Source organism: Suricata suricatta, chromosome 2 (assembly GCF_006229205.1).
Source record: "Suricata suricatta isolate VVHF042 chromosome 2, meerkat_22Aug2017_6uvM2_HiC, whole genome shotgun sequence".
Taxonomy (NCBI): Eukaryota; Metazoa; Chordata; class Mammalia; order Carnivora; family Herpestidae; genus Suricata; species Suricata suricatta.
This window is the reverse complement of record NC_043701.1, coordinates 61,219,122-61,225,415: the sequence shown is the minus strand read 5'-3', so window position 1 is coordinate 61,225,415 and position 6,294 is coordinate 61,219,122.

Sequence of the window (6,294 nt, the reverse complement as noted above, 5' to 3'; positions counted from 1 at the left end):
CTATTGAATGCTGAAAATGAACTGAGAGTTGAAGGGGAAGGGAGAGGGGGGAAAAGAGGTGGTGGTAATGGTGGAGGGCACTTATGGGGAAGAGCACTGGGTGTTGTATGTAAACCAATTTGACAATAAACTATTTTTTAAAAATCCAAAAAAAATTAAGCACTTGTATAAATTAATTCTCAAAAATAGAATACAAAAAAATAATAAAATTCTTTCAATTAAAAAAATTTTTTTTCATTATTTGAAACCTGTCCTTTTGTTCCCATTTTGTGAAGAAGGGAAAAGCCACAAAGTGTCATCGATACAGCAGTCACTAGCTCCTCTTTGTGATGTAGGTCCCTCCTCAGCCACCTGCTAAAGGCGATGAGGATGAGGTGTCAGGAAGGAGTTTTCACATTGCCCATATCTCCCAGTGCGTCACTCACTTCTCCTCTCCAAAAATAGGACTTTTATTGGGATCTACTTTGTTCTCCTTCAAATAGAGACTGCATTTGAATAAAAGCCCAAGTACCACCCGCGGTGCTTTGGCACATGCACACTGAAGTTATTGCTGAACCAGAGGACTGTGGGGCTGGGGCAAGAGAAACAGCCTCCTGCAAAGTTTTACCTAGGATGATCCGAATCTCCACCTGAGCACCGGTGTGTGACTCCTGTCTGCCTTCAATGCCGGCCCCGAGGGAAGTTTTCTGGGATGTGCCAAACTTTCCCACAGCTGTTGGAGGCACGTGCTTATCGGGGATACTGTATCTATTTAACAAACAGTATATAGTTAAAAGAAGCATCTAGAGCAGCCCAGAAATGGGCGGGGGAGGAAAAGAGCAGGGAGAGACTAACTTAGCATATCTGAGACCTAGAGGCTGGACAAACTGGTTGATGGAAGGGGTTGCTACAAGACTTCTCCAAGGTATGGGGGCCCCGCATCAGAAAGAACAGGAAATCAAAGGGACATCTTATTCCTTCCTAAAGCTGAAGCTCTCACTGACCGTTAGGAGAAAGGCAGTTAATTAGAACCTGATCTCTTTGCCTTAAACTAGGAAGTCAGAGCTTCCCCCCTCCCGCCCCCATCTGCTCTCTGAAACCTGCCAGGTGCTTCAGGAGGGGGATGGTTCATTGCCTTCTCTCTAGATGATACAGCAGGGGCTGGATGCCACTCTGAGCAAGCCCAGCAACAGAATTATAATAAACCGAGCCCCAAAGCAAGTAGAATATAGCCCAGGCCTATCCTAAAACCACTCTGCCACCTGACAAAAGCCATATGGCCTGGATATATTCAAAGTGGATTCGTTGTGGAGGAAATCCTCTGACATTCAACTCTTCTCTTTAAAATCTTTATCTCCCATGAAGAGGATAGCATCCTCAAATATCCAGAACAAGGCTTCTCAGTGTGGTCTTGGGACCCTCTGCATCTGAATCAGCTGGGGCATCTATTAAAAATTCAGAGTCCTGGGCCCAATCTCAGACCCATTAGCTCAGATTCCCTGTGGGCAGGATTTGGATTTTGCAGATATTAGAGACTCTGAGGCATACGAGGGTTTGGGAATCACTAGATTTGAGAAATCAAGACTCAAACTCTTTCTCAGAAAAATTTGGCCCAGGTGAGATCACATTTTTAGACCGGTATTTTTTTTTCAAGCTCCCTCCTGTTATGCTAACACAAGGCACTTAGGAAATTGCAGATTCATTACAAACAAAAGATCTGTACAGAGAACACAGAATGGTGGCTTCCAGTTCACTTCAGTGCCTCTGCCTTGCTAATAGTGCCATTTGCTGCTTATTGGTAGTTGGCTCTGAACAAAAGGAGCAGAGAGATAGGGTGTGCAGGTGAATATGAGTTGTGCTTGCAATTGCCATGGAAACAGCAGCCATTATCCCTAGACAGGATCCCCTCCCAGGCAATCCTGCCAGTCCATTTTAAAGGCTCCTGCTTCTGCCTACTTCAGATTGGAAATCCTGCCTTCTTGGGACATCGTTCTAAGGGTTTATAAATGTGTATCCAAAACAGAAGCAAATAGGCAATTGTGCTTTTCTACCACTCTGCTTTCTCCTTAACAGTCTTCCAAAAGCATCTCTGCATAATCCAAACAGGATGGAAACTCTTCTCTTCTCTTGGCACAAATCTCATCTTGCCTCCTGCTTGGAGGGGAGCGGGAGGGGCTGACTTTGGGGCTGCAATAATCCATTTGCCTCCCTCCCTTCCCTTCTTAGTTACTGGGCATAATAATAAATTCATCAGCACCAGGATTTTAATTAGGTTGAAATTTTAAGACCTTGTTTATTTTGTACTGAAAGGAGAACTTTTAAAAGGATGAATATGAGGGAAACAATGCCACATTTTTGTTCTAGAAGCCTAAATGTTAATGTTGAACAGACCACGCACAGTAAGCACTGTATCTTACATTATGAATCAAGCATTTTATCTTTGCCTAAAAATGGTAAAATAACAGCAGCTAGAAGCATATGTGCTTATCACATAGGAAACAAGGCTCAGTGGCTGTGTCCTTTAGTGAGGGGACCTTTCCACATTCCAGACACAGTCAGGCAGGCCTTCCCCTTTCCAGACTCGGAAACGGAGTGCTCCCTGAGTCTGTTAATCTCCTCAGGGGCAGACTCGCATCCACTAATCCCCCAAAACCGAGGACCAGCTTGTTCCTTTGCAATGAGGAGTACCTCTCCCAGGAACAGGAACGCATATATTACATAACCAGGCCTTTCTCCCCCAGTTGGCAACCTACAGGGGAAGCCAAATAATATAATGGTCAAAATATCATTCTGTGCATTTGTAATCAGAAAAACAAAAATTTTAAAACCACTATATGGGATGGAATACTAAAAGCCCTTGTAGCAGATCCATTTCCGTAGGCAGAACTATAGAGGAAGTCAGATAATAATCAGAGATTGCCTGAAGAGCAGGAAGTCAGAACAAAGAGAGTTGTTCAGATAAATCCAGTGCTTAATGGCATCAGGCTATCCTAGCCTGATGCTTCCACCTACATGACAGGATGGGTCCAGCCAATGGAAGGGATTAGTCTTTTTCCCCTGGACAATGCTTTGAAGAATTCTGCTAGCTGTCCGTGGTAATTCAATTTTCTATACTTCAACCTAATAACCATGCTCCTGAGTTCCACATCATTTCTTCTCTTTTTTTAATGTTTATTTTTGAGAGAAAGAGAGAGACAGGACACAAGCAGGGGAGGGGCAAAGAGAGAGGGAGACACAGAATCAGAAACAGGCTACAGGCTCCATGCTGTCAACACAGAGCCTGATGTGGGGCTTGAACCCACGGACTGTGAGATCATGACCTGAGCCGAAGTCAGATGCTTAACTGACTGAGCCACCCAGGTGCCCCGCCACATCATTTCTTTAGCTCTGATTAACATCAGTCAGGTTACTGCCTTGCAGGCTGGGGGGCAATTGTCTTTTAAATGGCTTTTAAATGTCTATTCGATGTTCTGTATTCTGTACCACACTGTAGTGATGTCATAGTTTAACTGTGCCAGCTATGTTATTTCAATTTCTTGAGGGCAACCTCTCTGAAAGTCCAGATAGGTGGGCAACGTTCCTGGGTACAACGTCATATTTCTTCTGATTTGCAGGTGACTCCAGCTTGCATTTAGAAGACAGTAATAAACTGACAATCCATCTCTTCCTTAGCATGGATTTGGTCCAGACTGTGAGCTGAGCTACCTTTAAATGTTATTGCAGGGCATCAGTGGTTGCTTTAGAGATGCTCTCTTCCTTATTGTACCTGTTTGCCTTCTCCCCACCCTACCCCCCATCACCATTAGTCCAGCACCAGCTGCTCATTAGGTGAATGCTTTTGTCTTAAACTGAAAGGGTGCAGTGGGAGTGTCAGGGGCCAGATGGGAGTGGTGGGTAGGATAAAGCAGGAGTGCAGACAGGGACATAGGTCCCTTGGAGCCCATCTGAAAGCACAGTAAAGAATCTTTTAAATTCAATTTGTTCTATTAATTTTTGTGTGATTTGTTGAACATCTACTGTATGAATGTAAGTAATTTTGCACAGAATTTATTCACATTCAGGTAAATTCTGGTAAGCAAAAAGAAAAGGGGGAAAAGCAATTTATACAACCTCTTGGGGCCATTTGCTCTTTTTAGTTCACTGGGAGTAAGAGGCTAGGGACTCAAGTTCTTCTAAAGCATTAGGCTGGAATGAAGTTACCACTCCAAAATGAAGGATTAGGTCAGGGCAACAAATGGAATATAAAAAACAAACAAACAAACAATGCTCAGTTCATAGATTCCAAAGAGATGTGTGGGGTGGGGGCATTAAGGAATGGGAACTTATTTGAGGGGTCCAGGCTCTAGCTTCCCCTGCTCTTTGGGCCTTTACTTTAAGCATGTGGGTCTCACATTATATAGCAGAGGCCACTGACCTTGACTGCAAGGACACCTTTAAGGTTTCTGTACAAAAAATGTGCACAGAGCACTCAGCATTCACCTTACAGAGATGGCAGACTCCTGGAGTGGCCCTTGCCCTCTCTCTGTGGTATTAGTGGGGGCCTACAGCGATATAAGAAAAAAAAGGCATGCAGAATTCCAGCCTGGGCTGTTGTCACCCCCAGGAAATTGGGGATCCAACTGAATGAGGAGAACAAAGTCTTAACATTTTGTCAAAGAGGAGTCTTAAGATTCTACTGAAAAGGTTTGGGGTTATTGGACATGATCCACTCTCTGCATTGTGAATGGGCTGATGAATGAGGACATGACCCCAGGGACCTCTACAGAACTGGCAGGATGCTTATCCACCTCCAGAGTACTACAGAAAAAGAGAAGATGTTATATGCCTCAGGATCTACCAAGGTTAAAGCCTAGAAATTAAGTAGAGGCAGCCCAGATAAGCAAAAGGCTAATTTACCAGTTGTAGACCACAAAACATAAAGATCCTTTACCTTTGCCATCCAGAAACACAATGATGCTGGATTGCCTTCAGGGTTCCCATAATGGATGTTAAAAAGAACGGAATTAAATAGATATTTTCTGAACCATTACTAAACTTCTATGTAGGGGGGGGAGAAGAAAGTGAGTTAAAGTGCAGAGACTAGGAAATTTTTGTTATTTGGATGTACCAGGTTTTATTTCTTTTTTAAGCATAACTGTTGGAACTACCCAAGATATATATATAAATGAACACACACAGCAGAAGAAAGCTACCCTAGCTAATCAGTCTTTCCTCCTTACATATGAAAAGACAATTTAGGATTCCTAGGCATAGGAAGAAAACCAGCAACAAGAAAGAGAGACCAAGATAAATAATTGGAAAAACAGAATTTAGGAAACAAAGCAATGAAAATCCTCAGAGTGAGTAGTGATTCATAAGCCAAGATTAAGGTGCTATGAATAAGGAGAAATCAGAAAACAGAAAGAATCATTGAAAATTATTAGTTGCTGATATAAAAATGCAACAGAAGAATGGAAAAGTTCAGAAAATCTCTCCTTAGACCTTAGAACAACAACAACAACAAATGACACAGAGATACAGAAAAACGGAAAGTTAAGAGACAAATTTACCTTCATGTTTTTTACCACAATTAAAAACAAAAAAAAAGATAAGACAAGACTAATTCAGCAAGCCCAGCATGCAAACAAATCACATTCCAAGAGAAGACAGAGACCATGCAGAAGAGGAAACTAGCAAAATAAATAAATAAATAATAATAATAATGAAAATCTTTTAAAGTCAAGAGGTCACTAGTCTACAAATTGAAAGAAACTATTAAATGATCAGTTCAAGAATTTAAAAATATCTGTTCCTTCACACATTACTATGAAATTTTAGAACACCAAACATAAAGAGAACATCTTAAAATCTTCCAGAAAAAAAACCAAGTCAGCCACAAAGGAACAAGCCAGACTAGCTTTTGATTTTTCATTAGTAATAGCAGATTCTGGAGAGCAATGGCACTATGCTTTCAAAGGTTGAAGGGAAAATAATTTTTTGACCTGTTGTGGTAAGATGATATCTTGAAGTATTAATCTGTATGTTTCCTGTGTGTTTCTTTCCCTCTTTACTTACTTGAACCCCCCTGGGGCCTTTTTTTTTTTTCCATTCAGTCCTACTCAGATAGTCATGAGTCACCCACTTTGGAAGCAGCAACAAAGAGTATAAAATTAAAAGGAAAAAGCCTTTAGACAAAGGATCAGACAGAAAGATATATCAGCATGCTTGCAGAGCTAAATTTTCCACTCCAAAAATTAGGTAAAATATTAACCAGAGAAGGAAGAAAAAGGCAGAAGGACCAGTTCAGAAAGGAAGAAAGATAACTCCAAATTTAGG